This window comes from Balearica regulorum, chromosome 8, assembly GCF_011004875.1.
Source record: "Balearica regulorum gibbericeps isolate bBalReg1 chromosome 8, bBalReg1.pri, whole genome shotgun sequence".
In the NCBI taxonomy this organism is placed as follows: domain Eukaryota; kingdom Metazoa; phylum Chordata; class Aves; order Gruiformes; family Gruidae; genus Balearica; species Balearica regulorum.
The window spans coordinates 23,346,203-23,369,640 of record NC_046191.1 but is presented as its reverse complement, the minus strand read 5'-3'; positions in this window follow the sequence as shown (position 1 = coordinate 23,369,640).

The window sequence follows — 23,438 nt, the reverse complement described above, 5'->3', positions numbered from 1 at the left end:
ATCTGGATCACCAAATTATAGATTTCATCAAATTATGATATCTTAAGGATATCTACCCTTTCCTTGATGCCTTATTGAAGCTTGTTCTCTTTTAGGGCAACTGGCTCATGAAGGTCCAGCCTTGGGGAAGAGAAATGTTACTAAGACAGAGCAAGTTTGCAAACATCACTGATTTATGTAGTACGTTGGTTTTAGTCTCAGAAAGTTTCTAGATATTTCATTGTTGGAACAAGGGAGTAATTCAGAGTATATTAAGTGAATTAAGAAAATCAAAATCATCACAAAAAATATTGTGCAAGAAAAGCTACTGAATATGGTAATATTAATCTTCCATTGTATATCTTTTGTTCAGATTGTACAGTACTTTGAGTACTGAATTTTATATTAATATGGGATGGAATGGGTGATAAAGTGCAGTACTGAATATTATCAGTATTTGGCATTTCAAAACCAAAATATGACTGTTTTGATTAAACACAGAGGTCACTTGATATATTTCTGTTTCCCACTTCTGTAAGCATAGCTCAACAGATTCTTTTCTTTCATCAAAACTCATTCTCACAAATTCAGAATCCCAGGTCCCTAAAAGCTTGGGGTTTAATGGGTTCAGATTTTTGTCTAGAGAAATAAGACTTGCAAAAGCTTGCATAACAAAGAACCTAGTGGAAGAATGAGTGAGAAAATGGACACAATGGTAGGATGAGTACAGCCTACGCATATTTGTTTAAGAATTTGAGTCTAAACATGTTGCTGAAAATAACAAACGTTAAAGTGAATATGCTGTATTATTTAGAGAACCATATGGTGCTAACACCTTTACTGCTTGGATCAGTCTACCACTCAGATTGACTAACAAGTAAGGAAATGGAGCTTGATCATTTGAAGTCAGTGAGAGGTCTGCCACAGAGTTTGATCAGAAAAAATAGGACCTTTGCTCCCTGCCTGATACTTTCCACAAAACTTCTGTATTTTGAACGGTGCCATGCTGAGACTTGACATCTTTGAAAATTTTATAAACTTAGAGAAGTAAAGAATTATAAACATTTGATGGAATGAAAAGAAAACCCCACAAAACTAGAATAGTCACTAAGGACCTGAGGGAAATTGCCTTTATTTATAGCTAATGATTATGGTTTATCTTTTGGTGCTCTTAGTAGTTCTTTCAATCGCCTTGATCTTAAGAGGTGTCAGTAGTACAATATATTATCATCCCATACATATTAGAAAGCTATAAAAAATAACTGTCTTACCTGTCCTTTTTCTGATAAACTTAAATTAAAAGTGTTCTTCATTCCTAAGTACAAATAAAATAGGGCAAAATACATTTTTAACAGAAAGTATTTTTTTCAAAATTAGTTGTTAAATTAAATTTTCTCTTTCCTATAGTTAGCTGAAAAAACAGATCAGTCTATGTAGATTTCTCTTTTGGCAGCACAGCGAATCCTCCATAATGACCTAAGCAGTTAATGAGCAGTCACAGTCTCTTGTGACGTGAGGTCATTCCTTCCTAAGACCCATCTTATCCTGTACTGAGGCCAGTTAAGAAAACTTTTAAAGAATAAAAGGGAAGCACAAAAACTGGACTGTGACTGGTCATTTTTCATTAGCTACTTCTCTGGAGTATGGAACAACATCACGTAATGACCAAAACCTGCCTGAAGCCTCTCATGTAGGCAACGTAGATGTTACAGAATCAAAGAATTCCTACAGAATCAAAGAAACTCTACTGAGGGAGAATGTGATCCAAAATGGGAAGATATAGAATGAATTCTTACAAACACACTTTTCTGTTGTTTTCCATAGATGGCCTAGGGATATTTTCAAATTCCTCCCACCAACCTGTCAAATGGGGGTACTCAGTGTATGCTTTCCATGAAATGTTTTGCCAATGCAAACTTTCATCTTACATCTCAGTGTGCTTTTTTTTGTACTGATACGCTTACTTTCAAAGGTGTAGGCATTTTGCTAACATATTAAACTACAAGGAAACTTAATCATGTAAATGGCAAAGTTCAGAGTCACAGGTTATCCTCTGTCTAATGGCACATTTCTTAGCAGTGCATGGTTTGATGATGATAGGAATTGTTTTTTATCACATTATACCCTGCAAATTCAGAGCAGTGAAAACCAACTTGACTAGGTTGTAATTATAATGGATTTTTTTCTCCTCTTTGTGTATGGATTAGAGCCAGATTGAATTATAATGCCTCTCTGATTTCTTTTCTGTGCATTAGGAATGGAGGAAGGTCAAATGTATCCAGTCATGTTTTCTCTGTGGAAAGCAGGTACCACGGGGTGAATTGCAGATGCAAATGAGTGACACCAAAAGCCTTTTCATCCTGACTCATAGCTCTTGTGTTAATAGCTATTATCCCTGGACTAGTAGTTTACAGTTTGTGTCAAAATGACCTGATATGTTGCTGGCAATATAAAATATGATCAGCTGGTAATGACGATTACTACTGGTCTATGAGGTTTCTTGCTCTAATGATATTAATAATTCCTTTGAATGACAGTGATTTTGTAAGAGGCAAACAGTTTGAGTATTTAATGGAACATAGAAGGAGATGTGGCTGTTCCAGTGCACTAGAGTATCAGTTTCAGAACTTTCTTGATTCATTTGATTACTTTGAAATCCTAGCTGATCAAATTAATTCCAAACTCACTGTAGTTATTGGGAGTATTTCTGCTGATTTCAATAATCATTTTAAAAAAAAACCCCAAAACAAAGCAAACCTAACAAAATCTATACAAAGAAGAGACCATATTGTTTGAAAAGACTTACAAGGAAACTTCAATATTTATTAAATAAAAATTATGGTAAGGTATTTCATCATTGTTCTCTTTTTGTAGTTCAATACTTATTTTGTAACTATTCTGCTGAAAGATTCAAACTTAAAATTTCCTTACTATTTAGTGCCTGGTTAAATATTACTTAATACCAGTCACATTCTTATTTTATTCAAATTTTACTCTTATATTCTATCAGATAAACATAAAATATTGTTACTTGCTTTCATAAAATATTTCCTGGGAGATATCCCAGTTCAGATTGGATTGGTGTATTTCAGTTCAGTTTCAGCAGTGTTAAAGAAACCCTCAAGCCTACCTCCCCTGTACCCTACGACTTTCTCACAGTAAACCTCTCTAACCTTGGCAAAGACACAAGATTTTTAAATAGACTTTAAACGAATTATAGAAAATGTTAAGTATGATTTCAGATTTTTCCCCATTAGCGTTGGATAAATGAAAGATGCCCTGTATCTTGTACCAAGCCAAATCTATCTTTGTGTTTCCTATACTTTCATCTGAGCCCACAGCAAAGGAAAATGGCACATGCTGAGCAACTTTTTATGCTCATGGTAATCTCACTGTGACAGATATACTTTAATCTGTCAGTGAATCATGTTTGACACAGACTTGAATTAATGTTAAGAGAATTAAAAGAATAGGCAAACCTTTTCTCTTTAAACTCAGGATGCAAAACAGGCAGGGAGTTGAACATCTCTAGCCAAGACAATTAATATATCAAAGAATATTCCTTAGGCTAGACTCAAAGATCAGGTGTTCTTGCCATGAGGGAGAGGAATTTTATTTGGGGGGAAAAAAAATAAAGCCAGGAAAACTAAACTAAAAATGTCACTTTCCCCTTTCCCTCAAGAATGGGAACTGCAGTAAAAGATGAGTAGGTTTACATACAATGGACACAACCAGACTGAGACATGATGAATGAATGCACAGGCAATTTCTGTAGCAATTATTAAACGCATCAGAAGCTAGTCAAATACAACAGAGGTGTATCTTTTTTCATAAAGAGAGTCTGGAAACAGCAACTTGGTGCCTGGCAAAGAGTCAAAGGAAAAAGTGACCAGATGAAGAGAGAGCATGCTTTCTCTAAGTCTAAGATTTTTGGCTTCCACTCAGTGTCTTTCTATATAATTGATCCAGCGTCTATTGAAGTAAGTGGAAAAACTCCCATTGACTTCAGTGTTGCTGAAGCGGTAATGATCTGGCCAAATTTGTGACATCCCCCTCTCTAAGGGATCATGTTGGAAGTTTCATTGGTTTCAGATCTATTCCATCTGAAATCAGGTAGTCACTGGAAGAGTCTGTGTTGAGTAACACCAATGCTTAGATGGTTATTCTTGCTTTCAAGTCCAGGAGACTGCAACTGTGCAGTATTCATTGGAGAGAGGAATATTTATGTATATGTCTCCCAGCCAGGGAACTCACTTTCAGATTAGTACTGTATCATTTTTTCCTTTTAACTAGGTAGAACCAAGAACACGATGATACTATTATCAGCATAGTTATAAATGTTGTGTTCTATAAAACTGGCACACGAAACTGGTCTGCCTGATCGTCGGGAAGCTCTTGCTGTGGGTGAATGTTCATGCATCTAAATCCTAAAGAATACTTTTTGAGTTGTGCTTGGAGAAATCTCTGAATGAAGCTAGGGCATATTTCCCTTGAATAATCATTTCTGATTTTAGACTGTTTTGCTTTGGAGAAATATTGATTTGCCAATATTTATACGAGGCCTATTATGAGGTTTCATTAAAATTTGAGAGAAAAGCAATGCCTGTACCCCCATGTTTTTACTTGAAAAAAATGCTATAATTTCCAGAAGCAAATTAGCATGTTAACTCTTTTATTTACATATTTTCATGTCAAGGTTAAAAGAATAGAGCACACTGGAGTTAAAAAACCTTAGTGTTGACATGAGGTAAATTACACCAGCATTATATTTCTGCACCAATCACAACTAATAAGTTCAAAAATACATCAGCTAAGGTTATTGTACCCTTGACTTGAAATATAAAGGTTAATGCAGAAACAATCACTTAACACTGTTAAATCTCTTCCTTGTCAAATCACATATCGCTAATAAGTTTCTGACTGCAAGTTTGGCTATGTAAATCGTCAGATTTCTTCGGCATTCATAGAGTATGTAGAGATATTGGGGTAAAAATACCAACGTTATAGTAACTTCTGTGTTTTAGGTTAAATTAATGCATACAATTTTCTTTTTTACTAAAAAAAATAACTAGTAAATCCAAAAAAGAAAACACAATCAACCAGAAGATGGAATATTTGAACTAGTACATGCAAAATAATTATTCAGCACTGTAGACTAGTCTTTTGCAAAGCTTTAAATAATATATGCAGAGAGATTAGAAATCCCTGGCAAGGAAGTTTTGAATGTTGTCCTATATGGCCCTCCTCAATATTTTCTTTGAAGCTTGCTCAAATTTATAGTCTAATTCAAAATGGGGGGGGGGGGGGGGGTTTACGTCAAAAATTGTAGCTAAGCAAATATTTTTCCTTAAATTGGTTGTTCAAAGGGGGGAAAAAAGTTAAAATTTGTTGTTTAAAAACATACTGCTTCATGTGTTAGTCAAGGTGCAAAACTTCTTTTTTCCGTTTTTTTTTTAAAGGTTGTGTACCTTGAGAAATTTCAAATGACCCTTTCGTGAAGAGTAGTTTTAGAAATAAACCTCTGTTCTCATAATATATTTTTTAAAAAGATAGCAATATCTCTTTCATTGAATGTAACAATAGAAGTAATACAATATTTGAAAAAACAATAAAAGAAACATATATTTTCCTTTAGGGAAATGGATGGCCATCCACTAGTTAAAAATCCAGAAATTCTTAATTGGAAAGTACTAGTGAATGCTGCAAACTTTTTGTGTTACAAGATTCTTTAGCTGAATTACCAAATACGTGAAGGAAAGTGCAGAATGATCAGGGGTTAGAAAGAAAACTAGAAAACAAAGGTGTAAAGACAAACTATATTAAGCCCTGAGGCAGTGCACCTTATTTATACAACAAAGAATGTCTACAGAATAAGCAACTAGCACAACAGAGGTATGACTAATAGATAGGTATGAATCAGTAGATTTGTATTCTTCTCGCATATCCCTCTTCCCAAAAGCAGACAAAATGAAAGAAACCCCCTCCTGAGCTCTCTCACCCATTCATCCTTTTCAAATCTGATGCTTACAGTTATGATAGTTAAATTTTAGCTTTGAGCAAACCAGGGTACTATTCTTACATGACCTCTTCCAAACTAAATCATGCCCTTATGACTCATTTACTTTTCCTCTCATTTTTTTTTCTCTTGGAGGAAACTGTATCTGCCGTCTCTATCAAAATAATAATAATAATAAAAACCCAAAACAACAAACCCAAAGATTTAGAACCTCTCTCTTGTTGCTGGCTAAACCTAAAGAGTTAGAGCATAGGTTTTCATGTCATGGGATCTGGATTATTTCTAGCTCACAGGCTTCCTGCTCCAATTTAGTTGCATGGAAGGGACATTTTCTAAAATCGGGTTTGTAACTACGCTTGAGTGCCAATAAATCAATATCTAATTGCAAGGCTGTTAAAATCAATCAACTAATTTATCTTTAAGGTTTTCATATAGAGGCAGCCACAAAGAATGGAAAGCACCATCTCTGCCATGATAAAACACTCCCAGCAAAACAGGTTTACAAGTGGCAGAGAAAGCAACATTCCAGCAAGTAGCATTGTCTCTAAAAATATATCAGATATTGTATCACTAACATTCAACTTAAGTTCAGATCTTCTAGCTTTTTTGCAAATGTAGAACTTGCAGATTACTTGGAGGTATGCGTACTGGTTTGAGCTTTTCACCATAAACCCCCCAAACATTTTTATTTCTTGTGCTAAAAGATATATTGTCATAACCAGTCTGTACATCTACAGCCTTAAATGTTCTTTTCTGTGCAGCTGGGCTTTGAGAAGGACTCCGGTGATTCATAGGCCTTGTCCTGGATCTTGTACAAGAGCACATTAACCTTGGTGGAATATGTTAAAAGAACAGGGTCTTGACCTTGCAAACGTTACTGCACGTGTCGAGCTTTCCCTGTGGGACTCCCTGCATCTCCCTTAGATACTATCTGAGACCATATATGGGAGTATTGATTTTTCAGAGGGAAGAATATTAGGATACAAATCATATTCTGCTAATTATTTTGCCTTTTCAATGTAATACAAAAGCACTGTGATCTGCTTTCAGCTGTGATTAGAGTTAAAAAATGAGTACAGTGGGCTTGTATAAATATAAAGTATTGTTGCTTTTACCCAGCCTCCTCTTGTTTAAATAGTCTTTTTTTTGGCTCTGTAAATAATGGCAACGTGTTTTTCTCATGTTTTGCATCTACAGTGACAGAAACAAATGCCTTATCTGATGAACCTGAAAGTAGGTGGGAGCAAATTTGCAAAGAGTCTTATTCCATTTGACAGGTCTGCCTCTTGTGACATTAATAATGCTTCAAGAGTGTTGATATAAATCAAGATATAGCCAGAAGCAAGCCATAGACAGGATGGGGAACCATTGGTTCTGCTGTTTTAGTATCCCCAGAGCTGATAGTAAGACTACAGGTTTCAGCTGTGAGTACCTTCCTCCTTGTCCCGGAAAAGCGTACAACGGTCATGTTCCATAATGAATCACATCAAGCATCCCCAGGGCTAAATCAGCAAACTTGATTTAAAGTTCGATCCAAAATCCTGTGGTTTAAAAAAAAAAAAAAAAAGTCTTTTAATTGACTTTGGTGGGCTCAATCTCAGCGTGTCACTGGCACTTACTTTTCTGGCTACTTTTCTGCCTTGGGAGGTCCACATTTCCAGAGCACTTTGAAATCAAAGTACCAGCTTGATCCTCCAGCTCTTATATAAAAGAAAGCACATATTGAGCTTCAGCAAATAAGATCGTAGCTGGGAATCTCACAGAGTTTATGCGCAACTTAAGTTGGTTGTATGCCTTATGCTGCTTCTGCAAGCAAGGGAGAATATAAGCTCTTCTGGGCACTGCAGAGCCTCTCTCTTGCCTTTTGTCGTTGGTGAAGTGCTCAATCTAAGAGATTAGTAAAGAACAGGGCAATCTACAAGCTGCATACTGGCGAAGAATGAGACTGGGGCCAAAGTAAGTGCTTGCAGTACGGTGCAAGAGTCCCTGTCTAATGAGCCCGTACCTTTTGGAAGTGAAGGGCATTTCCTTTCCTGTATGCAGCATTCTGTTCCTAAAATGTGTATTTTAACACCTACAGCTGCTGATTCTGCTTTTCTGATGTCCCACAGTTAAGACAGCAAACACCAGAGGATAATATTCTGGCAGGAACTATTCTGCCTGCACTTTTTCCTCTGTGAAAGATGCACGAAGGTCAAAAGATTTCAAGGGAGGTTTTGTGGACAAGAGAGCCGCTCTTTTCCTGTAGCGGAAGATGAATGCCACAGTAGCATGTAAGAAATTGCACTGTTTCATTACTTTGCACGTGTTCTTGCAGAGGTCTTGTTTTCCAGTAGTGTGTGGGGTTCTCTCCTGGCAGAGAAAGTTTTCTAACTCTAAAGACATTTGTCCCTCTGAATGAGCAATCAAACTCCCTTAACCTTCTGCCTAGCCCCTTTCTTAGTGCTGCTTCTCTTGCTTTCTCATTGGTTTCAGTCCCTTTCCTCACTTAAGCCCCCTTGTAAAGGGCTCTTCCTTACTCTTCTCCCTTTCCTGACAGCTTTTATTCCTGGAAGCTGTGTGCAAACTGTTTCCTGACACTTGCATCAGACCTTACTTTGCCTTGCTAAATGTATAGCCTTCATTACAGCAGTATATAGTCTCTAAGCAAAGGCATAATCTTTTCAATTAACAATTTCAATTTGCTATAAATTCTGGAGGAGTAATTTCCTCATTGATGTACTTGATGTCAGCATCAGTTAGATCTGTGTACCAAAGAGGGACATTGCTCCAAATCTGAACACCAAGGACACTAAACGGATGGAAAGAATGCCCTCTAGACCTTGAACTTCCCAGGAAACCCTCATTTGCTTCCATCAGGGTATTGAGAAAAGGAAATTAAATGGCTTAACATCTGCACTCTCTTTACTGAACTGCAGTTGCTGAGTTTAATGCAGCATTTATGCCTAGCAGAATAAATCGGCTGTGGAGCATGTTGAGCTTCTGATTATAATAAGATAGGACAATAACAAATAAGACATGAAGCCACATCTCCAGCAATGTGATAGGACTGAGATGGGGCGGGGGGGGGGGGGGGAACCAAACTCCTTCTCTGTTCTTGAGGAAGATGGACCTTGTGGAGACCTTGAAAATCCATTTGGCCATTCTGCAGTGAGGCAAGAGAAGCAACTCTTACTGTATCTTTCTGGACAAGGTTTCTGATCACAACTGTTACAGAACGCTGAAACTTCATGGTAGAGAAACTTCTCTCCACATCTGTGTCTGCTTTCATGTAAGCATTTGAGATATTGCCCTCAAAACACTTCCTTGGGTTGTACACTTCAGTACATTTTTCTGACGTTAATAGACTTATACGTTATGTTTTTCTTATGTAGGCAAGTTTCCCCTATATTTTTGTATTCCAGTCAAGTTTCTTTCAATCTGGGTTTACCTTCAGCAGGTTCTTATGTTTCCAGGGAGCGGGCTATGCCAATTTGAAAAGGGTTCAGCTTCATTTGAAGTTCACTATCAAACTATGCCTTCCTTTGTTCCCCTAACAATTGCTTCCCCCCTTCACTTGAAATGAAAGAATTTGTGACTTGTTATTACACATATTATGCTGTTAAATTGTCTTTTTCATACAGACTATCTTCAAACATTTTGCTATTTTATATTATTAATTTCCTTAGTTTTTTCTTTAAATGTAAATAAATCCCCCACAACAATATCAAATGATGGATTCTCTTCATTTATATAACCTTGCCTTTACCAGGTGCATTTATCCCAGAAAGGCCTGGCAAGCCCCAGGGTTCTCATTTTTCTTGTAATCTCCTTTCATTGGCATCTAAAGTGGCATTAAGCACACAGACATTTTGACCTTGAAGTCTTCTTGATAGAACAGAAAAGCGAGACCCCTTAAATAATAAAAGAGGCAGTCCATAGTTTTATGGTTATAAAATAAGATCCCATTTCTTTTCAAATGCTGTGGTGATTTTTCAGTGTCTACATTTGCTGTCTCTTTGGAGGGTTACGAGCTTGTTTCTTTCATCTCCTGAAAACCAACTAAAGTCTAGAAGGCATTTTTTTTCTCCCCCCCCCCATACACCCTATTTTAATTTCTGGAAATGCTAATTGTCTTTCCCCATCCTTACACTTCCCTTCTTCCAATATTAAACACTTCTCTTTTTCTGTTACTTTTTTTTCTTTTTCTTGACAAAACGCTTTGTGGTTTATACTATCATGCTCCCTTTTAACTAAAGATCCTGTAGCATTTTGAATATTCAGTATTAGTCCTTAACTGCTCAGTGCACAGACTTTATAAATACTATATTAGCTTTCTCCTTAACAGAAAGAATGAAAATGTCCTATTCTTATTAAGAATACAGTGATGAAAACTCATGTAATTTACTTCTGGTACAGTCTCTCATTAAGAGAAATGGAAAGCTGATTTTATAGTCTGAATCTGTACCTTGATAATATAATAACGTATGCCTCATTGACAGAACATAATAAAATATATTTCATTGATACAACACCCCAGTTTCATTTTTAATAAGTAAAGGGTTCACAGTATTCCAGACAAATCATTCTGTGATCAAAATGTTGGCAGAGACTTTTAAAAACCCTGCCTGCTGGACATTTTCTCCTACATTTCTCTATGGCACATAAAGCATCTAGGACTAATTACTGCTGTCGCCTTTAGAAACCATGGCTTGGAAAACTGGAAAGAGAACAATTCAGATCCCGCCATTGCAGTTATGTGGCAATGACTTCTCTAGGGTCATGGAGCAGCAGCGTGTCTGCAGCTCTTCAGGATGGCTCCACGTCTTCAAGGAGAATGACCCCAGCACAGCATGACAGAAACCTCACCGTGTGTTCGTGAGCCTCAGCTCACAAAGCAGCAAGCTTAGCATCTCGGGTGCCTCTTCTGGGGAGGGCTGCAAGTTAGAAAAACTGGTTGCTTCTAAAAGGGACTGAAAACTCTGGTTTGTTCTTGCATACCAGATTGTGTACACTTGACAAGAGGATACAGAAGGTTGGAGCGAGGGGGTTTGCAGAGCCTGTAAAATTGTGTTTTAGGTATTAGTTACAGCTTGTGAACTATTGTTTCAATGTAGTAAACTTTTCTTGAGTGAACCTTCTGAAGCCAGCGCTATGCCAGGTTATCACTGTGTGACTATACCAACCCTCAAAAGGCAGTGATGGCACAGCTCAGTGGCCTGTGTAAGCTTCTTGTCCCTTACGTGCCAATGTATGAGAATTTCTTATTCTTCCTCTGTGCTTCTCTTTTTCACACTCAGTTGTTCATTCTTCACATTCTCAGCTCTGTTTTCATCCTATTTCTCACTGGAGTTTCTCTATGTTCCCTCACTCATCCTTTGTTTGTAGTCTCTCCTAAGCAGAATAAACATCAAGTGACATTCAGTTTTGTACCAATGTTTTCAAAACAGAGTGTTCCAGCTGATTTGAAATTAAGCAACTTGATTTACAAATCCGTACACAGATGTGTTACAGGTAAATCAAAATTAAAACACTTGAGGAATTGTTTTTAAAATTGCAGCATACATATGAATTTACAAGGATAGTCCTTAGCCTTGGAAAAAACCTTCACTGGAATTAAAATTATGCAGTTGACTACTCCTGCTAGCAGATACCCTGCAGATACTAGGTAATTTTTAATGTTGCAGAATGCAGGCCTAATTATGATACACAGGACAAAATTGCTGAGATCGGATGTTTATCCTGTGTTGTAAAATTACGTGTAACTATATTGTTTGTCCATGTTCTTGTATGTCTGTGAATTACGTATACGTAAAGATTAAATAGATAACGTTTAAATAGGAAATTTGTGTGCATGTGGAATCCGATTCCACAATACCACCATAGACGATATCAGTCTCCAAACTATCTATTCTTCAGCAAATCACTTAAGACGTGGTTAAGTCCCTCAGTTCCATTTAAATGTATACTTCTAAGCATATGCTTATGCACTGTGATATAGATAAAAGTGGGTTTATAATCTGAATTAAGATATATGGGCATGATCCTGTACCACTGAAGATGCTAGAAGTTTAATTACTGACTTTAACAGTCACTTGAGTATTAATGGCTGAAAGCTGGAACCTCATTTACACCTGTAAATTCAGTTAGCCTTTCCCAGTAAAAAGTTTTAGACATATAAAGCTTTGTCTGCAATTCTAAAATGTGGCCATGTCAAAATCAACTCCTGAAACTTTATACAAAGCCAGATACCTCATCTAGTGTGTCTAATAGTTCTGAATGTGTGTATGTATTATGAATTATAGGTATAATAATTCTGGCTTGTTTCACTTGTATAATGCTACGTACGTGAGCTAAAGGTCTGGATTCTATGGCGTGTGCAACCAGGTCAGGGTAAATACTAAGAAATACTTTATTGATAGTTGTCTTTAGCTGATTCTTTTGCATTAAAACTACTTTCACAGTAATGTCTTCAGAAAAAGTTTTCAAACAACCATTCAGATTGTCATATGAAACAACTCATGCAATTTTACCTTCTCACACAAGACTTAAATCTCTCCTGAAAGACGTAGTTAATTTTTAATGATTTTTCTCCAGAACCAGCCTAACTTTTAAAAACTAAAGCTGATACTAGCCCATGAACAAATGATATGAATTGAAATGTACTTTTTTTCTTCAAGGTGATTGATGTAATTTTGTATTAAAGTGACCTTTTTAAGAAATGTTTTGACTATAATGATTTCCTGTCCTTTTTGCTCAGCAATCAGAACAGCAGAACTGGCATAAGCCTGTTTCAGCTGCTTGATGTTAATGCTTGAAGGGAAGTGAGCTGCACAGTATGCATGCCTGTGGGATGGTGGCAGTGAATACAGGTAAGTGCCAGCACCAACGAGCCACTGAAATTTGGAACCCTAACCCGAGAGGTTAGTAAGAACGGGGACCTGGACCTCACAGGACTGAAAATACAGTCAAATTGCCATATTGAATTTAATTAGGTTACATTAAATTTCTTAGGAAGAAGTTGTGTTCTCAAGTGAATTGCATTTCTGAGATGTGTATGGACTGGTTCATGTTTCTATATAGGCATATATCTTGGTTGTGTTGAAACTCTGGCACCTACAAAAACTGTGATTTATGCTTGTAAATTATACCTATTATATAGTTATAAAAATATACCTGTGTGTCTGACTGATAGCTCCTTATATGAAACCACCTTGTTATGAGTTTTTCTATTAGAAAGTAATAAGGATGGCAAAGATCTTTTGGACTCCCTGGATGAATGTTTTATTAAAAATAATTCCATTTTAAAAGGAGAAGTAAGGCTAAATTTTACTGAATAGAAATTTATTTTAAAAAACATAAGTAAAAAACTTTATACCATTCAGATAAACACAGTTATACAAAAAAAAAATAAGCTCTATTCCCACTTGAAAGAAAAAATATCAGAGCAGTCTTAAGACTAAGGTGAGACAGGTGCTTGGATTAGATTCCCCATATGACCCTTCTGGTTTTAGAATGTGTTGGCAGTACTGCAGGCTTATTTTCATGTGAACACTGTTAAATATCATATCCATACAGGCAGTATACTGAGCAAGACAAACTCGCTATGGCAGTTCTTTTTTTTTTTTTTTTCTTTCTTAGTTTTATTTCCTTAGTTTTTACTGTAGAGATTAAAAAAAAAAATCTTTAACATGTAAAGCCATGTTTATTACCTCCTGTTTGTAGGAGAAAAGGTAGCAAAATTTTTTTTGCGATATTCTTTCAACTGTGAAGTGTACTTTTTCATAACAACTCTGTGATCTTAATATTTTAGTAAATAAATCAGAAATACAGCATATAACAGAATTAACAGGATCTGTTTAAAAATAAGGTTGTAATTACAAGCTTATCCTACTACCAGGATTTATTTCACAGAGCATATGGCTTCTCTAATTAAGAACAACACTTTTATTTTTTTATCTTTTAATCTTTTAAGCTGCATGTAATACTTTAAGTTCTATTCATGTATTACCAAACTTGTCAAATGTGCCTGCTTTTGCACCTGAATTTTTGCTCTTGTTCAACCCTCTTGTTAAAGGCTGAAATTAAAAAAAAATATCATGACATAGAATAATATTTAGCTTTAAAGTTAATACTGGACTTTCTTTTAAAATTCCTTTCTTATTCTAACTCCTTTAAGTTTGTAATCCAGAAATTTAGTGCTTCCATCTCTTTGAAAGTGTTCATCTGATGTTTATTCTTTATTTATGGCTGCTGTCTCCTATTCCTTAGGTCTATAGGATGATGTGTTTATTACACAATTATTGCTGTGTCAGGTATCTTGCACATAATTTGAATAACAACAACGTTAAGAATAGCTGTGGTTGTTGCAATACAGCGTAGGACATATTTTGCCCCTTTAGAAAGCAACATTCTGTCTTTTGCTCTGTTGTCTACACAGTGAGAAAAATCCCAGGAGTTTAAACAGACTAACAATCTAGGAGCTATATTTTATGAGAAAATAGGCTAGAGTTTACTCCAGTCTGTCTTGCTTTGCTAAGTATATCTACCAGAAGGCCCAAATCTTGCCAGCTGTTAATCTGCATGAATACGTGGTGGCCAGGTTATGTTTTGGTTTATTGTGTATGCAGGATGGAAAAGGATTAAAGGAGCATTTTTGCCAAGTATATCCAACTCTGGAGATCAACAAGATTCTGATGCTGAACCCAGGTCTTGCTGGGTCATGGAGCAGAAAGAGTATAGCAAGTTATACTAAGCTGAGAAAAGAAATCAGCATAGTCCTGTGCTCAAGGCTTCAGGAAGAAATGTCTGTCCTTGAATGCACCATTCTATGTTTATTCTTCTTCACTGCAGTATGTCTCTGTGTGTTGTAAGTGAGCAGCAACCCAGCTACAGGGCAGGTCCGAAGATGACATAGCAACAGATAGCCCTGAAAGAAAAAGGCCTCAAAACCTCCCAATTAGAAGAACTGGATCATAAGTTTTGACATGTATTTTTAAAGGTGATCCTATGACATCTTGACTAACTGTTGCTGATCCTGTGTAGCTTTTGACCATTCACATGACTTCTAGAGTATTTAGCCTTTTACAGTTGGAAATTGTTGGTACCTCTGGGAAATGAGGTTAGGTGCTACCCAGAAGTTCCCCTTGCCCTCCCCCAGGAAGCAAGTGGTTTAGCAATTAGTAAGTCTTGCTTTGTCTGCCTCCAGCCTACTACCCTTCCATTAAATAGCACTTAGTGCACAAGTCATCCTTCTGTTTTCAATAGGATTACTCAAGTGAGTACCACTTTATACAGGAAAGGTGATGGAATCGGCATCTAAATTGCCTGCAACCTGGTTGTTATGACATTAAAGTTTATTGTCTTCGATTTACCCACAACTGTATTGTTCCAAATTCTGACACAATTCAGGCTCAATAGAAAGATTTTTTAAAAAATAAAAAAAATAAAAAAAATTGCTCATTTGAATTCCAACATCCTTCCAGTTATTGAAAAAATCCCAGAACAAAACCCCAAACAAATAAAAATCCCTACATAAAAAAAATTAGAAAGATCATGGAAATTTCAGATCATTGATATCCTTCTCTACTTACATGGGACTTTTTGCAAAGTAAACCTACCTGTAGTACTCTTATATTTATGAATTCATATGCTAGGCATTCTTGTAATCAATTTTTTTGGTAACAAGAAGTCCAGACTGTCCTCTTTGTACTTATTCTGTACATTGGCTTATCAATGAATTATTCAAATGATCTTAGTCATCTACTGCAAAGTGGAGAAGCTATTCTTTGTCTCTACTGTCAAATCTGCTTCTAAAGTTATCTGTTCACAGGTACATGAATATTTATACAGATGACATTTGCAAGGCTTCTTTGGCCCTAGATTCTTAACGGAGAATAATATTCCAGTTTAAATGAGTTAAAATTGTTTTCTTTTCATTTAGTATGAAATATTATCACTGTGTATAAACTAAGGCTTACACAGAAAAGTAAAATTGAGGATGGTGTTTCGTTTGTATACCTAGTAATGTAATCATATGCCAAAATGCAAAAATAAGCAAGTTATAAACATTGGTGAATTGTAAATAAAAGCAGAATTAATAAGATGTTCTTAGCTGCTAGTTGCCTTCTTAAATTGAAATCTGAAGATTCATGCGAGATGTCTTTAAACAAAGTCGTGTAAGGTATAAATTTTGTGAAGATATTCTTTAATGATGTTAGTAAAGAGGGAGGAGACATTGAGCTATATTCTTTATGCTTCTGGAGCTGCTGATGTCTACAGTTGAAGATTTACTCCATTATTGCATTGGACGTGGAGGAAGATACCATGCACTTTGCATTCAAGTCCTGGATCTGACCATGTTCCTTCTGTAGCACCTCATGTTGTCATTGGGAAAAGGGCTGTAATGAACACAGTGCACTGAGATCTGTTGAAATGTGTCATACTTGATCAGTTATCTGTAAAAGGTACAGAGGTGTACACGTGAATGGCACTTAGGAAGTTACAACATATTTGCAAATAAGCGGTTTTCAAAGGAAACCTTTAACAAGGGTGCTCCTGGTATGTTATCCATTCTGTGCAGCATCTTAAAACTCCATCCCTCGGGGTCATCTTCAAAAGCTGAATTTGTGAGTAAGCATGAAACAGATTTGTCAAGCTGCTGTCCACAAAGTACTTAACAATTTACACGGTGAAAGGTGGAGGAATAAAACAAATGGTTATAGCTTGAACATTTATTAGATTTCAACTATCAATTTGTTTAAAGGGGTTTATGTTGTTTAAATAAAGTAACATATAATTAACATAAGACTCAGGAACTGTATCATTTGATCACGTTGGAATATTACAGAGACAATATTTTGTGATATATGTGTGTGTGTATATATATATATCAGCAACGTACCTACAAATAATACAGTGGCTGAAGTTGATGGTGCTCTCTAGCATCGCAGGGCCTGTTGTGTGAGCTCCCTGAAAAGGAGCCTTTGTTTCCATAGGCAACAGAGCTGCTGTGGCACATGGATCAAACACATCTGGATTTACTTTTATGCCTCTGAGGTAAACAGTTGCCTGCTGCACTACATAAATACTGAAAGAAAAACTCTCTTGGTGAAAGACCTGACCAGCATGAACTGAGGGTAACTGCAGGCTGCTGAGAAGAGCCTAGCTCAGGCAGCTCCGTGATGAAAGTACCCTGGGAGAGTGCTACATGCGCTGCCATTTTTGCCTTTTCTGTCATTTAATGCTCTTACTTTTTTTGTTGCGTATTTCACAGCTTAAAGACTGATAAAATCCCAAATCTTCAACGTGATCATTTTTCCCTCCCCCACCTCCAGGGAGAATGTGCTTAGGTTGTCTTGTCATAGTGAGAATAATTATCAAACGTTTCTGCTTTTCACTATTTGAATTGCAGAATTAACTGCAGCCTCAGATCTCAGACATCCCAAACTGTGGTGGACGTGGCTAAACAGAGAATTTTAGAAGACAAAGTGCAAATCTTGCTGCTCTTCTGAAAGCGTACCCTTCCATTTTAACCAGGGTGAAATAAATTCAAGCAACATATCATAAATGAAGGCACATGAATAATGACCTTTAAATAAAAAAAATGAGATGACTTATGATTGTTGTTGTACAAGAAAAATGAAGCATGAAGATCACAGAGAAATGTTAGCTACTGACAAGTTATGGGTGAATTTGCTGAGTTTGCTTATTCATCTGATTAAAATTATGCCAGTCTATGCAATCTATGTTTATTTTATTTTGCATTTCCTATTTATCTTGCTAATGGTTTTGTTCTCTAAAAGTCAGGTTTTCAGAGGTGCAAGCCATGGAGGAACTGTATGCTCCAGAGATTCAATGCAAGCAGAGCCTAATCCTGACTTAAGTTCACAAAATTTTACAGATGTTGCGGTAAGAATTTTATTGAATGATTTGACTGATTTTTAAAGGTACCCACTGTCACAGTACTGAAACCATTTTAACCCACAATATAATAAAAACCATCAGGTTTCTGCCTCTGTGATATTAAAGAGACTTATGAAACATATTCATTCTGTTGCTAAAAATGCTCTAGTTCTTACTTAGGCAGCTTAATGAAGAGACCTTGACCTGTACCCAGAAGCTTGTGAAAGAAGTCTGCTATAAGAGTTTTCAGAAGCATGGAAACTCTCCTGTCAGAAGGCTGCTTCCTTCTTGCAGGTGCTGATTTTTCAAATGACCAACTCCTGCACCAAGTAGATTTGGCACTGTGGCATTGCAGATGCCCCATGCTGAAAAAGCTGCCCCCAGACCTGCCCACGATGGAAGTCTCAGCCTGACCTTCCTCATCTTTCCACTGGGCCTCCTCCTGCAGTCTGTTTCGGCTGAACTAACTTCTTGTCAAAAATGGGTCCTGGAAGGTGCCCTTCTGTCTTTGACTTTCTCTGTCCTAAGAGGTCAGATACTGTGATATTTTTATCTCAGCTGCTCTTGTCATAGAAGGACTCCTGGAATTCAAACAAATGTTCTGTTTATTTGTTCTGATTAAGGCTACTGAATAAATTAATTATTGAGAGCAAAACAAAAAATGTCACTTTTAAGGCAGAAATGTGATAATTATTATGTCACAAAGTGATGAACACAGTCTGGATGGCAATGCGTTTTTTGAGTTCTGTGTCCTAGGTCTATACGACCTTTTTTTGGTTAACATGAAAGCTCTTCGAGGTCAGCAATACCATACAGGTAATGATGAACCTGAGGTAGGCTTATGTTAAATGTGTCCTCAGTGGTGCAGGTTAATCTTTTCCTTTGTGATTTTTTTTTTCCATAAATGAATACACAGAAAGACATTGTCTGTGTTACAAAAGTAAACTTTGTGTCTTTAAATATTATGGTAGTCCATTTTTCTAATAAGAGACTAACCTATGCATTAAAAAACATGACATTAATTACAAAAATCTTATTTCAAGTGCTTTATTTAGCAAAATGGAAACTCTGGGTCCTTCCAGGTTGTTTAGATGTAAAAAGTGTAGAGGGATAAATAAAAATAGGGCATCTTATCTGTACTTTTATGTTTAATCTAAAATTACATGTTATTCTATCTGACCTAAATAGGTGGGGAAAAAAAGTTAGTGAATTGGACAGATTACCAGTGTCTTGAAAGTGGAGATCGGTTTAGATACTGCTGGGCCGAGCCCTGTAGTCCTTATTTGATCTTGTGAGCTCAGCCTGCTACCTTCACTTCCCATTTATTTTAGCGAGAAGCTGATTTTCATTAGCATGAGTAGTATTTGGTGTTATTTTGTAAGGATTTGCAAGGGTCAGTGTTTGCCAAAACAATTTCAGCTGCTAGGAAATCTTGAATTGTTATTCTTTCCTCTGGAATTCTTTAGCTTTAAACAGCAATCTGACTTTTCCTTAGGATTTCCTTATTATAAGGATTCAGGTGTCACATATTTCCCTGTGCATGAAATTGAACATAAAAAGATAAATGATTATTGTAAAAATATTTTTATCTTGTTTTTAGTAGAAATAATATTTATGCATTTGTTTGGTCTGTGTGTGACTGTCTAAATGTCTTGTCTAATAACTTCTGAACCCGCTGGCCAGTGTCAACCAAATTTGACAGAAGGGCAGAAGTATCAAAGATAATTGAGTTCTCTGTAGTATTGTAAAAATAAGACCCCATAAGCATTTTGACTGAGGGAAATACAGCACAGAGCTCATGTTTTGAAAGAGAGGTTATAGATTCCCATGCCAGAAGAAAAGCTCAAATCAGAGCTTAAATCATGAGATACAAATCCACAGGAAACCAAGCTGCATTTATTTCAGGCTTCATTGTTTCACTTTTGTTTCTAATAACATCTTATGGGATTTAGAGATATAAAAAAAAAATAATCTTGTGTATTTGTCATTATTTGCACTGTTTATTTAGTTTTCACTGTCTGAACTCTCTGATGAGAGAGTCTTTCCACTTTTTGTCAGCATCTAATGAAACGTGAATTTATGGGAGGCGCAAATGGTTGTGTTTGCTCTTTAATTACTTCAATTCTATTATCACGTACTCTAAAAACATTCTTCCACTTTTTTTTTTAATACAAAACCTGTATCATAATCTTTCTTTGAAAATCAATTTGAAAACCCTGTAATCAGTGAGCTGTGGAAGGTACGCCCCTCACTGACTCTGGGTCTTTGCATGAGAGCTGGAGAAATAATTCTGAGCTATCCTTTGACTACAGTAGGCATCTTGCTCGATCTAAACATAGGAAGGGATTTTAGATCACTGCTGTTCTCTCTACTGACGTGTTTAAACTCCAAGACTTGAACACATATTTGAGCATGCCAAACAAAACCTTCATCTTTCAGTCAAATTCTTCTCTTACCAAAGGCCATATTCATGTTCTCTTCCCTGTAGGAAAGGGAACTTCCCATTCTGCAGCACCTTTCATGTGCTGGGAAGGAGAGGACACTTGTGAGAAGACGTGGGAGCCAGTGGTAATGTGCATTCTCAATGACTGCTGACTTTGGTGGAAAATTACCAGTCTTTTTCTGAAATCTTCTCCTGTCAAGGAGGTAAGGGGGACCTCAAATTCCTGCTTTCTCCTGTATTTATTCCAGCAGGATGAGCTGTGCAAGAGTGTGTAATCTATCTTCTGAGTAGTGATCTCTGAGTCTATAGACAGTATCATTGTAGATGGAGATTGTGTTCTCTGGACAGTACTTATAATTGTGCTATAAAAATTGAGCCAGATAAATTATCCTGAAAGGTTATTGTGCAATCATATATTTCAAGCAGTGTTTTTCAAACATTTTACATTTGGCACAAGCATTTGTTCAAAGTCAGGAGGAACTGAGAGCAAGCAAGAAAAGACTGTAGATTTTTGGAGTAACCTGCATGCCTATCATTGAAGTGACTGTCATGTCACATATCTTCTTTGTGATATGTTACTGCCATTTTATAACATGCCATGTCCTAAGCAGCATACTGTCACTCACCTCACTGTCATGCACAGACTATGCGCTTTAGTACTGAAACCTTCTCAGGCACTGGATGAACAATTGAAGTTAGCTCCATGTTTGCATAGTGAATCGTGAAAGAGTAGGGAGAAAACTGTATTAAAGGGGAAAAGAGACTGCAACTTGTTGATTGCTTTCTGTTACCAGTTAATTCTAGTCCAGTAAACATACATTTTGCACCTGTTTGGTACAATATTCTACCCATTGTCCTTTGGAGAGAAGGTACTGCATATTGGAGGTACTCACCAGCTGGGCATTTTATAAACGCAAGTCAGGGCTCTGACAGATTAGCTTTGGCAGACGTAGATGCAGTGATAAAATGCTAACCCTTTACACCTTGCTTCTCAGCCGGAAGTAACTACCTGAAGAGCAGAGGCAACAGACTGGATGCGTCGTGTAGCTCACAGTTTGGTGGCATAGCTTAAACTGCTGATGAGGGTAGAACTCCAAGCTGTGAACATGCATCCCATTTTATAGTACTGGGATAGAGCTGGGTGGAGGGAACATTTTAAATCACAACAGCTAAATGCATGAGGTAAATGTGGACCTGCTGCTGAATGGGGCAGGGGATCTGGTGAAGGATGTGGGAAAGGCCAAGATACTCGATGCATTTTTGGCCTTAGTCTTTACTGATAAGACCAGCCTTCAGGAACACTGACTCCACTACTTCTTAACATCTTTCTTAATGATGTGTACAATGGGGGAGAGTGCTCCCAGTGCAGCTTTGCAGTTGATACAAGACTGGGAGGAGTGTTGGATACACCAGGGGGTTGTGCTGTCATGCAGAGGGACCTTTAAAGAAACAGGCTGACAGAAGGCTGATGAAATTCAACAAAGAGAAAAGCAAAGTGCTGCATCTGGGGAGGAGCAATGCTATGTGGCAGTACATGCAGGGGGCCAACCAGCTGGGAAGCAGCTCTGCAGTGGAGGACTTTGGGGTCCTGGTGGAAAAGAACATTGCCGGGGGGTCCAGGGACATGATTGTCCCTCTCCACTCAGCACTGGTGAAACACATTTCATTTCTGTGTCCACTTCTGGGCTCTCCAGGGCAAGAGATACATGGACCTACTGGAGAGAATCCAGCGAAGGGCTATCCAGATCAAGAGACTCACATGTCTGTCATATGAGGAGAGGCTGAGACAGCTGGGGTTGTTTACCCTGGAGAAGAGAAGGCTTCAGTGTATAAACACTGAAGGGAGGCAGCAAAGATGGATCCAGACTCTTTTCAATGGTGCCCAGTGACATGACTAGAGGCAATGGGCACAACTGAAATACAGGAAATTCCATTTAAATGTAGGGAAAAACTTTTTTACAGTAGGAATGATGAAACACAGGAATAGGTTGCCCAGAGGTGTTGTAAAGTCCTTAGAGATAGTCAAAGCCTGACTGGACATGGCCCTGAGCAACCTGCTCTGACCATGGGGTTGGACTAGATGATCTCCGGAGGTGCCTTCCTACTTCAGCCAGTCTGAAAGTCTGTGATTCCATAGCTTGCCCATCAGTCTCCTGAGTCACTAGACCTTGTGCTTTCAAGTCACTAGACTTTTGCTGATTTATTTTACTTTTGTTTGATTGTCAAGAGAATGACATACAAAATATACTAATGTACGAGCGTTTGCTAACCTTGAGCTAATAAGAGGGTAACAAAAATAGTCCCTTGTGGCTGGTCACAATCTGACAGTTTTGCAGGATGTTTACTGGAGAGAATTTCCTTATTGGTATGTACTGAACCTATTCTTACAATTTTGCAAGATAAGTTTGCTTTTGACTTATGCCTTTAGACAGACACACAAACTGCTTCTAAACCCACCATATTGGAATTAAGAATTTCTTCAAGCCATTACTTGATGCTTTTGTTTTAGCGTTTCTTGTCTTAGAGACCCCTTTGGAAGATTTAACTCTCCAGCCTTTGCCCCCTTGAATGTGGTTGTCTTTTCATAAGCAATTTGTAACTCCCAGCATTCCTTTTCTACTGCAAATATGAATGTAAGATCCTATGTTATTTATTCTTTCTAAAGTGATGAGAGAGAGTTGTAAACCGCTGAATTACAACCTGCAGTTGCCAAGAGGCAGGAACAACTTAAAGAGGAATTTAATTGTAGATGTTTTCTTCCTTTCTCCTTTAACCCTTTCCTTAGGGAAGGATAAACATAAAAACAGGCAGTTGAACAGTAAAGGAGCAGTTCTGGAGACAGAGACAAACAGGGATAGAGAAGGTCAGAAGGAACTTTGCAGCTAGGAGGAGAAAAGACAGCTGTAGTATAAGACCATCTTTAGTAAAGCAGATATTTGGAATTAGTATATGGAGTTACTCTGTTCAAGCTTGTTAATGTGATAGAATCTACTCTTAAAAAATGAAATTTTGGGTTAACATTGGGAAGGAGTTAAAACCATTCCATCCTGATTAGTGGATAAACATGAGACTCCACCAGTGCCCTACACTAGCCCAGCCAGCTCAAGCCAGAGAATT